This window comes from Ochlerotatus camptorhynchus, unplaced genomic scaffold, assembly GCF_037179485.1.
Source record: "Ochlerotatus camptorhynchus isolate MF236.1 unplaced genomic scaffold, CSIRO-AGI_Acam_v1.1 ptg000330l, whole genome shotgun sequence".
NCBI classification, from domain to species: domain Eukaryota; kingdom Metazoa; phylum Arthropoda; class Insecta; order Diptera; family Culicidae; genus Ochlerotatus; species Ochlerotatus camptorhynchus.
Window position 1 is genome coordinate 9,726,255 of NW_027040818.1, and position 21,854 is coordinate 9,748,108.

Genomic DNA, 21,854 nt, shown 5'->3' on the forward strand with positions numbered 1-21,854 from the left:
TTTTAAGAAAGACTTTAAGTTTCTCTACAACTTTGTATCAGATGTCATTTCAATCAGAAGTCACGTTTTCGTGCCACAATTTATTGAAAAATGACAAGGACGCCGTTTTGAAAAAAAAAATCAAAATCCTAAATGTCCGATTTTTTCAAAAATGTCAATGATTGCCCATGACACACAATTATGCAAAGTTTCATGCAAATCGGAGAAAGACGAGTTTTTCCGATTCTTCATTTGGCGTGGATCTGCTCAACCGTAAACTGATGCAAATCACGTCTGAGGCGAAGTGGTAGAACAGAAAACTACAATTTTATGATTTTATAACTTATGTTCATTTGAAAGCATATCAAAAATGCTAACTTCACTGAAATTAACACACTTCACAATTAACAAAAATAGTTAAAAATCAAATTTTAGCGGATTTTTTAACTTTTTTTCCACGCGATATTTAGGTGATTATGCAAATACGAAACGATTTTCTGGACTAAAACAAATGTTTTCTGCATTAAAGCAATTAAATCTTTTTTGTGGAAAAACGTTTTAAATGGTCAATTTGGACGTGCCCGTTATTTCAATTTCACGAATACTATCATTTTTGATAAACAGAAGTTCAAAAATCATAAAATTGTCTTTTTTTTTTGGTTTTTGAAGTTGTCAACAGTTTTTTTTTTATTTATTGATGAAAATGAAGGATTTTTGTTCAGTGTGTATTTTTCTGAAAAGGCAATACATTTTCCAACAACTCCGTCTCAAACGTAGTTTCGATTCAATCGTTTTCGTGCTATGATTTATAGTAAAATTTGGCATGAGTCAAATAGGTTGAATTTCAGCACAAATTTGGTTCATTGCCCCTAGCGATCAACTGAGGAAAGTTTCATGGAATTCGGAGAGGGGAAAATAAAATAGGTTCGTTCAGCGTTCAGCGTTGACCTGCAGGAAAAAAGCCCCTTGTCCAAATTGCCCCATAGTTACACCCCTGAACCGATGTGGAATCGAAAACATCAGCCCTGAAAACAACGATCGCACCAATTGTTGAAAATTCCACCAATCAACATTCAATCCAATTTTAAGGAAAATCCATCCAAGTTCCACAAATGCTCACCCAAAATACATCCGCTTTAAACGGTGACGTCACCGAGTGCGCCTCCGATGGCACACTCACACTCTTACTCACGAGAACCGATACGAGGCAAAAGAACACGGCCATCGCATCGCCCTCGGTTGTTGGCACGTGAGAAGGCCAAAAGCACACCCCGTCCGAAATTCACCGGTGCGAAACCTTGAACCAATAAATCTGTCTCGGAATGTTGTTGACTGAGCCGGGCAGTGGAAGCGTGACGTCTGAGGGACTTTGTAACCGGAAAGGATAAAGCTTTCACTTCGTTCGTCATCTCCGTGAGGGGAAAAGAGCAGCTTTCGGCCGAGTGAGGACGAGTTTGCGCACGACCAGCTCTCCGAAGCGAGTCATGCGCCGTTTCCGCCGACAGCGGATTGCCTGCTGAACTAGAAAGCAAGGATTCGTTTGGCTACCGTTCATTCCGTCGCTGATAAGGATCTGTGGCCGGAGTGAACCCCTGAGAGCACTCTCCGTTTATGTTGGCCGTACCCGAAGGCTGCTGGATGGAGTTCCCAGCGGAGTTCATGCGACCCGTTCCGACGAGGACCGACACGATGTGCGTTTCCGTCTGGCTGCTGGTACAGACTGTGGAGGGAGGGCTGCCCAAATTTCAGTCTGTCGACGGACCGCGATGAAGTTACACGTTTTTCCGGCAAAGCCGCGTCGTTCCAATCGTCGAATCAAACAGCGTCGTTCGCGGGTCAATTTGTGCAGCTGCTGCTACTCTGTTGATAGTCCGGGCCGTCGTCGCCGCAGCAGCAGCATCCCACCATCGTTACCAATCGATAGGAAATTCGATTTCAATTCGATCGTAAAGCGTCGCGGCGTGTTTTCGTCGGTTGTCGCCGTGCGGGAGGCTAGACGTAGTCGTCGTCGTCATCGTCGTCGGGATGTCCGCGGGGCAGATTACCACTGGGATACACTTTCCTAAAACGCCGACAAAAGTTTTCGCAACGCAACACATATCGGAACTCTAAAACCTGCCATATCGGAAAAAGTTTTCCACTGTTTTTCCTCCCGGGAAAACTGAAGAATTCCCACATATCAAAGAGTATCATCTATCGGTCGTCTTCGCTATCGCCGCACACTTGTGGTGGTATGAGCGTCTGCCGGGACTGAAGAACAAGTTGTCCTTAAAGTGGAAGACTGCTCCTCCTCTTGCGGGGAGTGAAGTTTGTCTCAAGTTGAAGTTTTCCTCCCACCCCTTCCTTCGCCCCCTGTAGGGGAAAAGTGTGTATCAATAGCAAATTGAGAACTATTCATGTTCGTGAATGCGTGCGGTGTGCTAGTGTTTCCGACTATTTTTATGCTCGTCCAACGCTCGGAAGTGAATGGCATGTTGAAACCGAGGTAGGAAATATGAAACCAAATTAGACCGTTAGTTCTTACGAGCGGTAGGCACGCGGAAGTGTTTTGGTTTCCAAGTGTGTCCTTCGGTCCGTGTCGTTGGTAGACAGACAGGCGGCTGATGACGGCTACTGCCGTCCGACACAAGGATACAGGTCAATAGTTCAGTGCAACAACAACAACAATAACAGTAGTAAACTGCAGACGGCAGCTGGGATTTAGCATTATGCTATGCTACGTTATGTGCCAGTCGAAATATTATTGAATTACTGGAGATCCGGACCCAAATCGCGGGAAATGTGCTGAGCAAACATACACGTGACCTGAATCAATCGGCGACGCCTGGTGCTTCCAGTGTGTGCATGTAAACAAATACCCACCCGGAATCAGCACGAAGCAATCCGGTGGGGGTGTACTTACCAACAAACACCGGACGGTTAAGTGAAGTGAAGTGTTTTCTTTTTGCTTCTCGGAAACAACGCAGGGATTACGCCGTACGGATGAATGCTCGGGAAAACTGAGGGGGGAAAGTGAAGTGGCGGTAATAAATCAATTTCCACACCGATGCGGAATGGAGTGGCACTTGGAGAATCGAAACAGCTGATTTCGTGATAAATGTAAGATTTTCTCTTTTTCCGGATTGATCGATGGTAGCGGAACGGAGTTTGTATGGGTCGTATTTTATGTCTTATCAAAACATGAGGGAGTGGAGGAATTATTAACATAAGTAGACGTGGAAATTGATCTGTTTTGACGGCAACGGTGGCTGATGGTATGGGCTGGCGAAGCATTTTACTAGCAACGCATTTATGGATAAAATCCTACCATGAAATATTCAGTGTAACTTATCAACTACACCGTACCGGTAAATTTGTCGATTTACATATGCATACAGATTCTGTACACTGGAACAAATCCTCATGTTGCAGTATTGTCCCACTCAAGAATTTTAAGGCATAATTCCAATGTGTAAAAATGCCACGTTTGAACACACATACGTTTCATTTGAAATAAAAAAAAAACTTCATGTGTTTATCTGAGTGGATTTTGTTAAAGTGTGATGAATATTATGTGGAATTACCCAATATAGATGTGAGGAATTTTGTGAGTGTAAGAAAATCAGGTTTAAATTTATTTAATTTAGTTCACGTTTGGCTAGAGTGTACAATGCTTAAGGTATGAATTATTCAGGTGCCTCATTTTAGATAATGCGTTCAAGAGAGAAGTCCACAGGCCTCATTAAAAAATAATTCACACGGAAAATACCGGCATTGACAATGTATGTACCTGTTATCGTCATGGAGTATTTTTTTTTTGCATGAAAATGGGTCATGATCCAGGACACCGGTAAAAGAAATGATGAAGACGTAAAGCATGCTTCTTTGCTTAATGAATCCTACCATTTTGGTCACATGATGGTTATAGCTACTTCTTCGCATTTTAAGCTTATTGCTTATCCCATATTAGCTTATTGCGTGCTCTAAACTTAGCGTTATAGATGCACTTCCACGCTTTTAAATTGAGAGCTTTCAATGCCATTTTTGCATTTGTATAATTGTCTGGCAAGTACGCTAATTCTCTGTGCCCAGGGAAGTCGAGAAATTTGTAACCCGAAAAAATCCTATATCGGACTGGAAATCGAACCCAATCACCCCTAACATGGTCTTGCTTTGAAGTGTTCCTTTACCAACTGAGCTAAGGGAGGCTTCTCTTAATTCCTTTTTAGGGGAATACATATCGCTTGAAAAACCGACTTTCAAACTGTCATATACATAAGCGTAAATAGGATGTTGGGCTGAAGTTGGCCATGGCTCTACACCATTTGAAAAATTCATGTAAATTTCTGCGAGATACAGCGCACATAAAATTAACGCATACATTTGAGCGATATTTCGTGTAAATTTAAGCGCTGTATCGCATAAATTAGCAATATTGTATGCAAGCTAATTAAGCCAAGTATAGCTCAAAATGAAACGAAGGGAGATTTTAAGCGATAGTTAAAATTCAGAGTTTTTTCTGTGTAGCTGACAAGACATAAGTTATCGATAGTAAATGTCTGCACATGACACAACTCTACTTTTAAAATTTGCGCGTGAGGAAAGGTGTACACTATTTCAGATTCATATAAGTGAGTCCCTACATGGACCTTCGAAAAATTAAATTAAATCGAGAACGTCCTTTGATTTCAGAAATCTCCACAAGAGAACTTCGTAAAAGTTTGGGAAATGTTATAGAGCGTCAAGAAGCTTTGTAGCAAGAAGCTTCATAGAATATTAAAAAAAACTTCATAAGACCTCAGGGACTCTGTAGAAATCGTGGCAAATTTTTAGAAGGGCAACAAATTTAAAGCGGTAGGGCAATGGTGGGCCAAAGCCAGCGCCCCAATTTGAAGGGGGACCCTGGCTCAGGTTGATTTCTTATAATGTTTATAAAAGAGAGCGGAACATTTCACCGAAGGTTTGACAGCAAATCGCGGTCCATAACTTTTAATGGCACATTAGAGCAGTCAAAACAAGTAATTGCATCTAAATTTAATGATTATTTTGTCGACGAAATAAAACAGCCAGTTAAAAGAAGTTGTAGATTTGAAGTTTTTCACCCATTAGATGAACTTAGCGTTATTTGTTTTTCATTACGAAAATCGGCTGGAGTAGATAATTTTAATGCTAGAGTTATTGAAAATTGCTTTCATGTCATTGGCCACATCTTACTGGACCTTATTAATGATCATTAATAATCATTGCAAACTGTAACCCAAGTAACATTTAGGGTTTTATGAGGGTTCTGTAGACCATTATTTAGACTTGTAGAATGCAATAAAACGTTAATAAAACTTACAATGTTACTTGGGAAGTGTGCAACTAATTTGGAAGGAATCCTTAGTGGTTAATTTTCAAAAAGTTGCTGGAACGATTAAAGCCAAAGAGTTTCGTCCCATCAACATGTTGCACACATTATAAAATTTGCTAGAATTTGTTGTTAAAGGCCAGCTGTTGGAGTATTTAAATAGTAATAGTTTGTTGATACCAGAACAATCGGGATATCGGGAAGATCATTCTTGTGAAACTGCGTTGAATTTGGTATAAACGAAGTGGAAATATAACTTGGAGTGTAAAGATACGATTGTTGCTGTTATTTTGGATCAAAAACGAGCTTTTGAAACAATTTCTATGACCTTATTCTTATGATCAATCAAGCGCTTTGGAATTACGAGTACTGCATATAAATGGTTTGAAAGCTATTTGTCTGACAGAACTCAACAGATTGTTTTTAGTGATGCTGTTTCCAGTCCCGTGGGGAATAACCTTGGAGTGCCCCAGGGAAGTGTATTAGGGCCCCTGTTATTTATTATGTATGTTAATGACTTGCGACGTGTTTTACGACTTTGCAACATTAATCTTTTTGCAGATGATACTATGTTATTCATTGCGGCTAAGGATTTAGATGATGCCGTTTTACGCTTGAATCAAGATTTGCGTTCTCTAAGTAGCAGTTGAAACTGAATACAAGTAAATCTAAATTTATGGTAATTTCGCGAAATCGAGTAAATGAGAACGTCTCTGTTGTAATTGATGATGAGACTATTGATCATCTTCAGAGCTTTGTTCTGAATCCTTTGAAGCGCTTTTTTTCCTGATAGTGCAATGGCCCGTCTAAAAACTTGTTTAAATATTAAAAGTTTATTTTTCAGGCAAAGTATGGATATCGTGTTTAAAAGAGGATACAAACATGTTATATAGGGGCAATCGATGTAATGTCGGCCTAAATGCCCCTTATTTGGCCCATACATAAATTCAGCAATCGACTAAATTTTTAATAGCGACCAAAAATTTCCACTAGTACCGTCCCAATAACGCGTTCAACTAGATAAAATTGATAAATAGCAGATTTTTAGCGATGTGCCCAATCTTAGATCCATAGGCCAACATAAGAGCCATTTCCCCTACTTCTTAGGTTTGGCTTAAATGCCCTGAATGTGATCTTTAGAAGTTAATTTTTAGAAAAAAAAACTTATCCAAGATATTTCACTTGACTTGACCAAGAGATTAGAACTCCATTCATAGTGACTATGTGGCTACTACTAGGCAGAGCTTAAAAATCTTGACAATAGGTCCAGGTGTGGGAGCTGCTTCCCTGGTGTCGGTAGCATTGGTGCTCAGCACGGAAAACAATATCGACGGAAAACAAACCAAAAATAAATCTTAACTTTTCTGCAGTCTGCTGTAAGTAACACGAAACTTTTTCCTTTAGCCAAAATGCCTGGGTCATCGGCGAACAAAGATTTGTGGCAACCCTGAGGCAAATCAGGGAGATCCGAAGTGAAAATGTTATACAATATAGGCCAAAGAATGCTACCCTGAGGGACTCCTGCTCTAACAGGTAGTCGATTAGATTTGAAATTTTGATAATTTACCTGAAGAGTTCTGTTAGTTAAATAATTTTGAACAAATTTCATAATATGGAGTGGAAAATTAAACTTCTGCAATTAAGCAATCAAACCTTCATGCCAAACACTGTCGAATGCTTTTTCTATGTCTAGAAGAGCAACTCCAGTTGAGTGGCCTTCCGATTTGTTTGAACGAATTAAATTGGTAACTCTTAAGAGTTGATGAGTAATTGAATGCCCATGGCGAAATCCAAACTGCTCATCTGCAAAAATTGAGTTCGTATTGATGTGAAGCATCATTCTATTTAAAATTATCTTTTCAAAAAGTTTACTAATTGAAGAAAGCAAGCTTATTGGGCGGTAGCTAGAAGCTTCAGCTGGATTTTTATCCGGCTTCAAAATTGGAACAACTTTTGCATTTTTCCATTTATCAGGAAAGTATGCCAAATTAAAACATCTGTTAAATAATTTTACAAAGAAAGACAAGGTACTCTCTGGGAGTTTTTTGATGAGGATATAGAAAATTCCATCATCACCTGGAGCTTTCATATTTTGAAACTTTTTAGTTATAGACCTTACTTCGTCCAAATCAGTCCCCCAGGAATCATCAAAAATATTTTCCCAAGAGAAAATATTCAGAAAATCCCGAGCAACCTGATTCTCAATAGGACTAGTAAGACCCAAACTGAAATTATGGGAACCCTCGAATTGCTTAGCAAGTTTCTGAGATTTTTCCGAATTTGTGTTCAAAATTTTACCACCATATTTAAGCGCTGGAATAGGCTTTTGAGGTTTTTTCAAAATTTTTGTGAGTTTCCAAAAGGGTTTGGAACTTGGGTCTAATTAAGAAACATTATTTTCAAAAGTTTTGTTCCTCAGGGCAGGGAATCGCTTTTTAATTTGTTTTTGTAAATAACGCCAGATAACTTTCATGGCAGGATCGCGAGTTCTTTGATATTGCCTACTACGGACATTTTTAAGACGGATCAAGCGCTGAAGATCGTCGTCTATTATAATTGAATCGAATTTAACCTCGCATTTTGGTACTGAGGCAGCTCTTGCTTCAACTATAGAAGTAGTCAGAGATTCAAGAGCATAATTAATTTCATCTTTTGTTTGGATCGAAGTGATATTCCATAAATGTTCGATATTGCTCCCAATCAGCTCTATGGCATTTGAAAGTAGAGCTGTTGGGATTAGAAATTATTGCTTGGGTTATTTCAAAAGTTACTGGAAGGTGATCAGAACCGAAGTCAGCATGGGTAACCAATTGGCTACAAAATTGACATGAATCAGTTAAGACCAAATCAATAGTTGAGGGATTTCTTGCTGAAGAAAAGCATGTTGGGCTGTTTGGATATTGAATAGTGTAATAACCTGCAGAACAATCATCAAACAGAATATTACCGTTGGAATTGCTTTGAGCATTATTCCATGAGCGGTGTTTTGCATTAAAATAACCAATAATGAAGAATTTAGACCTATGATGGGTAAGTTTCTGAAGGTCACCCTTGAGAAAATTCTTTTGCTGGCCTACGCATTACAAAGGCAAATAGGCAGCTATAAACGTAAGCTGTCCAAATTTTGTTTCAACAGAAACTCCCAAAGTTTCAAAAACTTTGGTTTCAAATGGAGAAAGAATTTTATGTTTGATTCGTCTATGAACAATGATAGCAACGCCACCACAGGGTCCATCAAGACGATCATTTCTATAAATCAAATAATTTGCGTCCTTCTTAACCTTATGGTCAGGTTTAAAAAACGTTTCAGTTATAACGGCAATATGCACGTTATGAACTCTCAAAATGTTAAATAGCTCGTCTTCATTATCTTTAAGAGATCGAGCATTCCAATTTAAAATATTTAATGCTTTAAAATCATTACTGAATTTTAAAGTCACGACAGTATTAACTGCAAATTTTACTCCAGTTTGAATAGCTTCAAACATGGAGTTAAATTTAAGCATATCAGAAATCATGTCAATTAATGATTTCTGTAAAAATTCCATTTTAGGGGCAGTAATGCTTCCTAAGTCAAAATTGTCCAAATTTCCGTTAGAATTACTTTGGTTAGTATTTTGATTTCTACCCGCTGCAATAGCAGCATAGGTAGCTCCATTAACTCGCTGAACATTGTTAGCAGCGAGGGGGAGTAAGTATAAATAAAAAAAATTGAAGCAGGGGTGATATTTGTACCTCCGGGTACGAATGTAGAATTTGTTCCTCGCTGACCGTTGTTAACAGCAGAGGAATTTGTACCTGGTCGGAAACGTGGAGCGTTTCCTACCTGTCGCTTAGAACGAGATTGTAGGATAGCTTTGCGAGTCTTACATTCCCGAAAATTGGATTTGTGGTTTTCACCACAATTTGAACATTTAAATTTCTTAGGATCTTCCTTCACAGGACAGTCGTCCTTTGCGTGAGAGGAATCACCACAATTCAATTTAGCTGGCATGTAGCAATTTTTAGTTCCGTGACCCCATCCCTGGCATTTACGGCACTGGGTGAGGTTTTGGAAATTTCCTCCAGTCTTCCTGAAGTGTTCCCACTCCACTCGGAGATGGAGAATAAGGCTAGCTTTTTCCAAGGCCTTAAGGTTGTTTAGTTCACTAGACTTGAAGTGAACTAATTAAAAATGATTAGAAATCCCGTTGCGCGAATCGCCAGGGCGGGATTTCATTTTCATTTTGATTACTTGGAGTGGCACAACTCCAAGTAATTTTGCCAGTTCATCTTTGATCTGATCCAGGGATTCACCACTGGGTAGTCCTTTCATGACAACTTTGAACACACGTTCAGTTTTGGTGCTCAACGACAGTAAGTAAAAAATGTGTGCTTCTTCTCAGTAAGATACTTGAGAAGACATTTAAATCCGTCGAAGGTTTCAGCCAATACACGGCATTCACCCCGACGTCCAATTTGTAGTGAAAACTTAACTTTCAGGACGTTCAAAAGTTCCATGCGAAGAGCATGGAAATCGGAAGTGGTTATCACAATAGGGGGAATCTTTTCCTTCTTGGCATTAAGCCGGGAAAGTTTACTAGATTTTGTCTTGTATGATGAATCATTCTCATCATCCGTGAGCAAATCAAATTGATTACTCAAATTAATTTCATCAGAAGGGGGATCAAGAGTTTGCCCCTTTTCTTTTGCGTTTAGGCGCCATGGCGGCAGTAATTTTTTATCCAAATCGACTTCCAAGCAGATTACTATAGAACTATAGATAGATCGAAGAGGAATTTTTCAAATCGATATCCAAGAAGGATTACCTCGGGTAGGGTCCAAACAAGGATCGAAGAGGAATAAGAGTTGAACAAGGTAGAAATTTTACAGGTTGAGCACTGAAAAGTGCTGTTTAAATTTTTTGTAGCTTTAGGTAGTAGTAACCCTTCCTTCAGCAAAAAGCAAATAGATCCGCACGGCAAGATAGCACGATGCAGACTGACTGGTGGAGAGTTAATGTTCTGGTAAACTTCGTGTACTTGCAGAATCGACATCTCAAAATCCTGGACGTATTCAAATTTGCAGTGTTCTGACATTTAGTTCAGGGGGCTAAGAGCTTTTGAATGCTTGAGTATTTAGTTTGGGGTTCTCTCACTAGGTGACGAACTTCATGTATTTGGAGGATCATCATCTAAAGATCCTGGCTATATACAAGGTTGCTGTTTTCTACAATGTTGTTCACTAAGTTAAGACGATTTGAATTGTGATAAATTTTGTTCAGAATTCTCTTGATAGCTGGCACTAGTGTTCCGGTAAACTTCTTATACTTGCAGGATCAGTGTCTCAAGATCCTGGGTATATTCAAAATTGGTGTTTTCAGCCATTTTATTCAGGGGGAAGATCTTTTGAATGGTTGACATTTAAGCTTGGAATTCTCTCTCCAAGTGGCTCTATCGATTTGGCCAACTTCATGTACATGGAGGATCTATATATTCAGGATCCTGGCTATAAAAAATGTTTTGTTTTGAGCAATGTTGTACACAGGACTAAGATATTTTTAATTCCGGAATTTTTTGTTCAGAATTCTATCATCAGGTGGCTCTAGTGTTATGGTGAACTTAGTGTATTTGCAGGCTTAACAACTCAAAAATCTGGGTACATTTCGCTACTACAGCTACTGTTTTCAGAAATGTTGTTCCGGGAGCGATAATCAGAAGTGCCGTTTCCGTGTAAGCATTTTGAAATTTTTCAAGACAAAATGATCGAATTTAGGCAAAAATTCATAATAAACAATTAAACTGCTCAGTACAAACATTGTACAGTCATTGGTAAAAACTTACAGGTTTATACAGACATTGATCATTGATCCATCAAAATCCAAAAATAGTTAAAAAAAAAAGAAGTTACTTGCTAAAAACACATATTTATTGTACCACAGATATTTGGAATAATGCTGGGATTTTTTCCCGAGTAGACTGTAAAATGAACTCGACATTTTGTTTCTCTCATACTACGTCTTCAATGCTTCGTTCCTATAACGCCTAGCTAGACTATCAGCAAGAAACGAAAATGAAAAATAAAGCACCCTTAGAAGGAAAGGCTGGCTGTAGATCTTCTCTTCGTTGCTTGCGTCGCTTTCAATGTATGTAAGTAACGTAGATTTTCTAGTTAAACGAAACCTCATTATGGCTTTCAATCTCTTTCACAAACACTCTATTACCGCTCTTTCAATTAGCTGATTATGCGTTATGTCCCGATTTTATTTTATTTTGTTTAGATAAATATATGGATAGAAGACAAATTGAACATATTACGTGTAATCTTCAAGTGTTTTCACCGAAGGTTTGAAAAAAAGACCAATGGAGCGACGGGAGAGACAAGCGATTGAACATTTCGACAATGAGCATGCACAAGGGCGTAAACGCGATGATCGATTCTCTTAATCGATTTTCTCTTTGCATCGCTACAGCTAAGCGAAACAATTTTCTAGAATTTGTTCAATGCAGAGTTGTAACAGGTTGTATTGGTTATCGAAAGCAACTGCAATTAACATTAACAAAAGAATTAGGGAGGCAACTAACCTTTAAGAATAAATCTTCCAATTTAGTCTTGAACTTCAATAAGAAAACGCAAGCAAACCAATAGCATTTAGCAAATTAACAAGAAGAGGAATAGTTAAGGAAATAAGTAAAAGTAGAGGTATGTGACAATTGATAACTTTTAATTTTTTGTAGGTATTGTTTTCCCATGAGTTTATTGTACTCGATAACTATATTATTTTCTCAATACGCGAAATCTCATATATATCCGGTTAAAGCATTTGAGTTAACTTATTTCTTAGTGTTCAAGTACTTCCATTTGTAATCAGCAGTCAATGTTAATCTATGAACTAAACCCTACGTGACTGTAAAATCGATCTTTTCTTATGTGGTATTGATGCATGTTTAAATTTTCGCGGCTGTCGGATTCAATGCGCCTACGTCTACGGAGCTTACGCAGAAGTGATTCGCAATTCGGTAGAGCTTGTCAAACGTGTTTTGAGCTTATGTAGTTTTGAATTTGTTCGGTACGGTCGCAAAATTTTGAAATGATTGATACGTGCGGTAAAAAACACACTAAATTGAAACATAGCTCAATAGTAAAATGAGTAGAATATCTAGGGAGGAAACCAAAATTTGATAATAAGCCTTTTTTACTCGCTTCGGTTGTCTCGCACGGATTTCGGGACTCGCGCGGTTTTCGTAACTTAAATAATTAAGCTATGTTGTTCGAAACGGATTTACTTATTCAATCGGTTTACTACGTGGATCCTATCCTATGCGGATAACTATCTTGAAACAAAACACACGGAATCCAGTGTTAAAGCTGCCAACATAGGCTAGTCCTTCTGCTGTATTGTCAAAGATAGAAGCAAAATGTATTCAAATGGGTCAAGTCTAGAAAACTAAGCTGTCACGCAGCTCCAGCTTAAAACCCAATAAAAAAAAAAATATCTTAGAATTTAGCTGACAAGTTCAGCATGCTCCCTGCACTCCTGGGTAGTCTGCAGACATCAAACAATTCAACGTCTCTTCGAAGACGTGCAAATGATCCTCAGGAATGCTTAGAGTAATGATAGAAGCTTAGAGAACTTCTAAAAAAATTAGGAAATCTTTAAAATGCGTAGGAAATTGCTTTTAAGATCTAAGAAAAGCACAGGACATTTAAATAAATTCAGTACTTTCATGACGTCTAGAAAACCAAAACACAATGAACCTCAAAAATTCTTCGAAACCATAATACAATTTCTAGAAACCTCATTTAGATAATCTCATGGAAGTGTAGGACCCTTTGTGAAAGTTCTAAATGTTCTAGCACCTTTTAAGATAGGCTCTTGGAGGGTCCCAATTACCAATTGGGTTCTTTAAGGGTATTGAGGTAAATGCATATTCGTAATCTGCATTAAAAATGGAACCCAAACCCAACATTTCATCAATTTTGGTACACTGGAACTATTTTAAATAAGTACGATTACATTTGCAAAAATCACCTTATTAGCGCCCCTCGGTGTCACTTTGTATGGGAGCGAGCTGTCAGTTTGTTAGTTTAGTGTCAAACAGTGAAGTTATTATTTTGCTTTAAATCTTGATTTAAAAATCGAGATGAAAGTGTGTGGGTTCGAAAAAAATATCGCTGTACTCCGAAAACGAAGCTCTTTCAGATGATCTATAAAAAACGATACATTTTTCAAAATTAAAGAACCCAATTACAAAGTTCAATTTAAACCTTTACATTAAAGTTGAAGTGTATATGAGCCTGATATTGTTTCAAACTTCTCGTAACAACTCTGAAAATGACAGCAACTGGCAATTGGTACTTATTAAGAACAATGTTTTTCAGAGTTGGGAGAAAATACTATACTAATAGGGTTTTTTATCTTATTTCTATCCTACCAAGCATAACCTACACTTAACGTCTCTTTTTAGAAAGTATATGAACTCAAAAATGGAGCGATTCTGCTGTAGCTGACTTTCAAATTTGTTTACCTTTCTTGGATTTGAGAAAAAGTCAAAAACTATTGAGATATTGTAAGAAGTCTAACACTGCTTCTTGATTGCAAATTCGTTCAACGAGTTTCAATTCCATCCTAACACATTGAAACGCCATTGGTTTGGCTATGTTTTTCTTCGTTCTACGAATGAAGATAGAAAAAATGGATTTGCTATGAGCGCTTCTTTTGTTTTGCGAACAATGAGTTGAAATATTGATGCAACGCACTCGTATGGGCTTTGTGTTGTAGTTTATGAGCTAACGCATCGAAACAAACGTATTTTTTATTTGTGTACGGTGAAATCATGGATATTATTGATGATTTATGCTCGATAGAACGGAAATGGGCGATTACGACGAAGTAGCTCTCTATCCTATCAACATGGAGCTTTAGTACGATAATGTATTAGCTAGATAAAGTTCTAAAGGGGATACATTGATAGTTCCTGTAGAGTACGGCAGTGTGAAACTTGAACAGGAGTTGAAATTGAGCGAAGGGCCACTCCTTTGCCTACCTCACACTTGATGGGTGAGTGGCATTGATGACAGTGACAGGCAAAAGAGTGTGCTTTTGACTTGCTCATATAATGTCTGCGGCTGTGGAATAGTCCTAGCGACGTTTATCACTAGCTAAAGCCCCTCGTTGCCGAAAGCATACTGCTTCTCTCTGAGATGAATACGTACGTAGTCCAGACCAATATTGGTCATGACGAGAGAAGCAAACAATAGTTGGATAAAGAAGAGTTTTATCTAAGGTACCATTGTCTGGAATTTTTTGTCAACGTGGGGCTTTAGGTAGTGATAAACGACAGTAGTGACAGTAGCCGGCGCCGGTGATGTAGTGGTAAGCGTGACTGCTTTCTCACACCCCAATGGGTCTGGGTTCAATCCCACAGCCGAGGTCGGCGGGATTTTTCTGAGGCATAAAAATCTCTGGTCATGTCTTCCTTCGGAAGGAAAGTAAAGCCGTTGGTCCTGGCCCATATGTGTTGAATGGGTGCGATATCCTACGCAGGTGTGGAAGCTGCCTTCCTGCACATTCGATTGCCGTTAATGGATGGCAATCGATGTCCGTCGGTGATTGGCACTAGATTGCGGAACAGAGACCGACGTTAAATAAAGAAAAGACCGCAGACAGTATATAAGCAAGTCAAACGCGCACTCTTTTACTTGTGTATTTGAGGAAATATATCAAAACCCCTCAACCATCAAGAGTTTTTTTTTTAACTTTATTAGAGAGATTTTTAGCCGTTGGTCAGTTCATCTCTATAAAATGGGAGGCCCCAGAGGGGGATTCTGTCAGAAAATTGTGTTACGGAGTTGGTTTACAATTCACATGTACTCAAATAGAAGCAATTCAAACAGATTCCAGTAAAAAGACTAACAATACAGGCAACGAGAAAAAACAACAATCTGGTACATCAAAGTTAGGTAGGGTTTTGAAGGAGATCGGAGCTCCACCGTAGGAGGGGTAATCCCCCGTCCGGTAGAGATGTACCGTCAGCCAAAAGAAAGTTAAAAGGACCTAAATGTTGTTGTATAACGCAGCGTCCTTGAGGAAATAAATAACTGTCGCTAAAGTGGAAGGTTCGTCGCCCAGTATGTCCCTAATGCTGTTGGGAAGTGCGTACTGCTCCCGTAGTTGTTGGTATTGCGGACACAGGCATAGGATGTGTTCCACCGATGCAGTGGTTCCGCAAACGTAGCACATTCTATGGAACTGTGTCCCACCAAAACTATGTGAGATCCTTGTATGGCCTGTCCTAAGACGAGAAACCACATTCTGGTCCCGTAGTTTCGACATATCCGTCCACTTGCTCGTCGTTCCTTTGATTCTTCGGATGAAAAGAGATTGGGGTTGGCACCACTCTGCTTCCCAGGCTTCCCACATTTTGCTGACTATCCATCGCTTTATGTCCTGTAGTGGCACTTCGTCGGTGTAACGGGGGCCAGCTGTTGGCTTCGTTGTTTCCTGGGATACTGCAGTGCCCAGGGATCCAGGAAAACACCGTGTTCGGAGGTGTGGCCTCCACAATACCCTGTATCCAGGGGTGAGTCATGGTCTCCGATGTAAGGGCTTGTATCACGCTGTACGAATCGGATAGCACCAGTATGGGCCGGTCCGAGGGTGTTGTAACAGCAACAAAGATGGCCGCAGCTTCGGCGGAGAAAACCGAGCATTGTGGTGGTAGGCTGCTACTCATCGGTACTGAAATTCCGGCTACTCCAATTCCGACCCCGGCTCGGGAAAGCGATCCGTCCGTGTATATGTGGGCATGGGTTGGGTAGTCCGAGCCTAGCAGTTCGGCTATTGTTCTCTTCAGCGCTGCAGAGTTATCTCCAGCCTTGAACCTGCTTTTTATCCGACTCTCGATTTTTGGTGGAGGTATGCGCCAACTTTTGACTCCGTCACTTGGCCACTGGGGGAGCTCCGAATTGGCAGTCATGCGGAGGAGTCTGTTCCCCTCATCAAGGAGAAAGATCCTGTCATTTCTGGAGGTCATTGCGGTAGAAGCAGCGGCTTTCGTTGCAATTGCTGCGGTTATACGATGGCGGAAGGGCAGAATACCCGCTTCGATGCATGCGGCATCGGCGGGCGTTGACGGAAGAAGACCGGAGACAATCCGAACGTAGGTGTTAAAAGTTGCTGCTAGTATCTGCACGAGCTTTTCAGTGGCGATGCACGTCATCTCAAGACCGTACAGTAGGCGACTATCGATGACGGCTCTTGCAACCCGGAAACGAGTGTCACAATTCCAGAGTGATTTGAGATTTGGGCGTAATTGCTTTTGTAAACAAACACGTCAATCGCCGATTTCTCGTCAATAAAAACTCAATCTCGTAAACTAACTATACCAAATGATAGAGGAATCATTTCTCTACCTCATAGTGTTGTTAGTTTTCGAAATTGAGATTTTATTCGCGGGAAATCGACGATTGACGTGTTGATCCTACTGCGGCAGTCGTTCTTGATCGCCTTAAAGTGCTGCTCGAAGTTGAGGGACCGGTCAACAAGTACCCCCAGAATACGGACCGTCTTCTTCAGTGGTATGGGCTGGTTTTGAACTTTAATAGGTGGTCCGCTGACACGGTGCCGGGATGGACACTAGACTGATGCAAAATTTGACTTTTTCGCTCCACAGTGCTTAAATGGTTTCAAACCATGTCCTGATTAGGCTCCCAAAGTTACAACTCATTTGGTGAGAAACAGACTTCGCACAAACCATTTGAAGTTTACATGTAAATTACTATGGGAAATCTCAACTTTTTGTTCATTGCCTTCTAGTCTTTTTCCTTATAGAGCTGCGAAACAGTTCAATAGCCATTCTTATAGAAAATTTTCTCAGCTACAACTTTGCTAAAGATTTTTTCTATGTTAAACGAGACAGAAAAAAGTTATTAATTATTTAAGAGATTGGTAAACTTATGACATGATCAAGCGGCTGCTCTGTAGGCAACACTGTATTTTGCAGTGTGACATAGTAGCCATGATTTTTGTGTCCTATTAAACGCCCCAGAAACACCAATGTTGCCTGCTGAGCAGTTGATTGAGCATGATCATAAGACATCAGCGCATTGAACCATTAATAACTTTCGATCCTTGCATTTAATCAAAAAGTGGTCTTGAGCAAAGTTGTAGCTGGGAAAATTTACTACAAGTACAAATGAAAGCTTTTGAAGCAGATCGATATGGTGAATTATTAGATAGACATGAACAAAAATCTTGGTTTTACCATACTAATTCCCATACAAACTTCAAATGGTTTGTGCCATCTCAGTTTCTCACCAAATGGGTTCAAATTTTGAGATGTTAGTCAGGATCCGATTTGGAATCGTTTAAGTATTGTGGAGCGAAAATTTCAAATTTTGCATCACTCTAATGGACACACGTGGCACCTGACGCTTTTGGTGACCGAAAGCTGGAAACCTACTGCGCTGGCCCACCTGGCTACAGCGGAGACTGTTGCCTGGGCCTTGATCCTGTTACGTGCTGCTGTTGGGTCGGCAGCTACGATAAGTACATCGTCAGCTGAAAAGCTGGGACCTCGTGTTGCCCACTGCGACTCTGAAAGAGCGATCGGTCAGGAAATGTTTGATGAAGTGGACCATAAGTCCACACAGAACCCAGTTGACAAGCTGCTCTAAGACGAGGGGCGTCCACGTCCTGTTGAAGGCCTTCGATATATCCAGCGAGACGATCTCGGTGTGGAGACCGCTATCGTTGGCACTTTTGAGGAGCTCCCCTAATGTTGCAAAATAAGTTGACGTTCCGTACCCTTGACGGAAGGCGTGCTGTCGATGGTCTAGCAGGTTTTCGGCTTCAACGAAATGCTTTAGCCTTCTGTTGACCATTCGCTCCAGAACCTTGGCCATACAGCATTTCAAGGCTATTGGACGGAACTTGCTAGCTTCACGGGTTGTTTCATTGGCTTTTGGGATAGGAATGACTAAGCTCTCTTTCCACGACGCTGGATACGAGTTGGTGAGCCAGAGCTTGTTGAAAAGCTCCAGCATCCGTAGCTGGCCTGGGCGTTGGTAACCTCTTTAGCCAGGAGAATGCCTGGTTGATGTCCGAGTTTCCAGCGTCAGAAGAAACAGAAAAACTTGCAATGGATGACGTCGAAGGCTTAGCTTTCCGCTTGAATTCGTCTTCGTACTTCTCGATGGCTGCAAGGTCGGCAAAGTACGAGCCGAGTTCGTCCGCTCGATTGCAGGGTCAGAAACAGTTTCACCGTTAATCTGTACGTGGAGCGGTGTCATGCGCCGTTTCCCACTGAGGGCGTTGACTTACCTCCATAAGTCGGCCGAAGACTGTGACGAATTCATTCCTTCCAGAAAGTCCATCCACCTGGTTCGTGCTGGCAAGAAATCCGTGTCGCCAAACGGATTTCTTGCCGGCATTGATTGTGCGACTCATGGTTGTGACGCAGAGCGTCCTCACAGTCGGGATGTCCGATAGGAAGGCGCTTTACACGGCGAAGTGCTTTACGCCGGGCTTTAACGGCTTTCCTCGTATCTTCATTCCACCAGCGTAGCGCTTTTCGCCCCGGAACGCTGCTGGTCTTTGGGATGGTTGCTGTTGCTGCTTCGTATATCACTTCTGAAAAGTCTTCAATGTTGTTCGGATTACGCTGTAGTAACAAGGACTGAAAGGCTTCACAATAGCTATCCCAGTCCGCTTGTTCATAGCACCATCGGGACCTCCGTGTTGTCATCGGGAAGATGGCGGTCGAAAGTTGAACTTTGATGGGTTAGTGGTCACTACCATAGAGATCCGTGTTCGCGCTCCACTGAGTTTTTCCGGCAAAGCAGCGGCTGACAGCAGAGACGTCGATGGCAGAAGTATGCCGCCCGTTAAAGTACGTGGGCACACCGTCATTCAGAATCACCATGTCTTCCTTCTCAAAAATATCGACCAGGGTAACACCTCGAGGGTCGGAGCGGGGGCAGCCCCAGCTTGGGTGGTGCCCGTTCAGATCCCCAAGCAGGATGCGCGGTTCCGGTAGTTTAGCTATGGCTTCGCTGAGTTGATCGTGCAGGTTTGGCAGCCGTCCGCATGGCAGGTATGCACATGCGACGGAGATGTTCACCGGTGCCGCCAGCTGGACACCAAGTATGGGAAGCTTGGAGTCCATATCGACAACCTGGAAAGGTATAGTCTAAAAACCCCGAGGGCCACGGAGTGCCGGAAGTTGTTTCCCCGTTTTGCTGAGGTAGGCAAAGGAGTGCGCATTTGATTAGTATTATCGTATTAATGGCCCTTCGTTCAATTTCAACTTCTGTTCAATTTTCAAACTGCTGTACTATCAATCAATACTCTTTATAAATTTCTCTAGCTCAAAAATTATCGCACTAAAGCTTCATGTTGATATTAGTATAGCATTTCTTACCATCTCTGAATATCTTAAATTTCACGTATGAAGTAACAAAACACTTGGATTGAATGTAAGAACAAATTGTTTATGTGAAATGAGCATTTGAAACCTAGTTCTGAGATAACTTACTCTACCCCTCCGGGTCTCAACTATTTAAAATTACTGATACAGACAAATACAAACTTTTCGTTAGCTTCTATTACTTTGAGTGGATTCTTTTAAAAGCAGTTGCATTCAATTTTGGTGTTATTTAAAGACCACCGTCAGAGGCATGAATTATAACCGCTACGCCAGGTCAGACCACCATTTAGAGGTTCATTACAAATCTACATTGAAAAGGAAGTCGAAACTCGGAAGTTATAATTAATAGAATTTTTAAAATTGTATATAATCATGCTGACATTAGAGAAAAATCCATTCATTTTCAAATTCCCACGACCCTTAGATACTCCATTCCGCTACCATCGCAAGCTCCACACCAATGTTGGAATGTTGCCCCACATTACAACGCAAGCTTTATTTACAGAATATCCACCATCAACCGTATAAACAAAACAAAAACCACCCCATGATAAAAGTCACAAAAGCAACCAACTGACCCAAGCAAAACCGTTCTCATTCACCCACGAAAAATTGTCGTGAAACGGAACGAAAAGGTCATCAGTTTGTCATCGTCGACAGTTTTTTCCAACGACGCCGAAATGAGTCAGTGAAGCATGCAGCCGAAAATAACACCCGAAAAAAAATTAGGAACGTGACCAAAATTTGATACACTCCGAAGAACGGTGCAACAAGAACAAGAAGATAATTAACATAATTGAATAAGTGTCAGCCCCCTCGCGGGAAAGGAAAAACAAAATAGAACTTTCCTAAGGCAAGGCGGTGTGGCGTGATTGAACTCCGGAGGAGACTTCGATCCCCGGCGATCGCGATCGGAAAAGTGGGAAAAAGGATTGACTCCGGGAGGAGGTTCCGTTCGGTCGTAAATTCGTTGCGCGAGTGCGTTCGGTTCGGTCGTTTTTATTTTTTATCCTGTTCGCTTCCGGAGTGACATTTATGGCTCGTTAAAGACGTGTCGCTTGTTCCGGTTCGCTCGGTTTGATGGATTCGCAAATGTGGCGGTGGATGTGAGCGACAGGCAAGGGGCAAGCAAAAATCAATACGTTCTGTGATATCGTTGAAGGCGAGACATTTTATGAGTTTTTTAGAGAAAAGTAAGAAAGTTTTTAATTACGGAAGTTTCCTGTGTGCGAGTCAATTATGAGGATGTCGGGAGGAGTATTTTAAAAAGAACATAAAAGTCATAGTCGTTAAACATGAAGGTTCGAAAAGAGTTTATTTAAAACAAGAAAATAAGAAGTTCGGAACACGTATTTATAGTGAAATCTTTTCCATTCTGCTCCGTTACTAATTGTTAGAGATTTATCACTGAAACTACCTACCGAAAGCTCGGACTGTGAGAAACCTAATTAAATAATTAAGCGATTAGCATTAAGCTGGGTTGTGGAACCTCGGGCGCCCCGCCGATCCTCAAAAAATTCGACCCTAATTGGGTTCTCTCCTAGGACCGACAACGGACTAACTGTGCGGCCGTATGTGTGTGTGTGTGTGTGTTACTAGCACCAGTTTGAGTCCGGTGGGGAAAAGAAAAGTGTGTGTCCATTAATCAGCCCCCCTCCGCTCTAGTCAACCGGGTAGCAGCAAAAGAGGTGGAAAAGTGCAAACGACCCGAAGAAAAAGTGTTATTACATCGGGACACGGAAAGCTTAATCGGTTCGACTGGCAAGCAAAAGTGAAATTCCCTTTACCGTGCTATCCATTCTCCACAACACACCGACCGGAAGTGAGCTGAAAGTGATTGAATTCCTCCGCACGCTTCCCAAGAATAATTGGGAAAAAGTTGGTGAAAAATTGCTCACCCGTAGGCAGCACCGTGTGTCCCTTGATACAAACTCATCAATTTCGCGTACAAAAGTAAAATAAATATACATTCCTCCCACTCCCATACACACAAACAAAAAAAAAGAAGAATCACCCAAAATAGATTGAATAAATAAAATTGATGCTATTTGCTCTATCAATCGATGAATAATTGCGGAACAAATTTCGCGTGACTGACGCCCTCGCCATCGGTCGGCCGGCGTCGTGCTCCAGTGGTT

General features: G+C 40.8%; 1 protein-coding gene and 1 long non-coding RNA gene across 8 annotated transcripts in view; both read left to right on the plus strand.

The window, feature by feature from the left end:
* Positions 1 to 21,854, plus strand: part of Mp (Multiplexin) — an 884,548-nt gene that overhangs the window by 366,214 nt on the left and 496,480 nt on the right. The window lies entirely within an intron of this gene.
* Positions 1,668 to 20,489, plus strand: LOC135708488 (uncharacterized). Its single transcript, XR_010518298.1, has 2 exons — positions 1,668 to 3,078; positions 20,222 to 20,489. It is a non-coding gene; the product is annotated as an uncharacterized LOC135708488 (long non-coding RNA).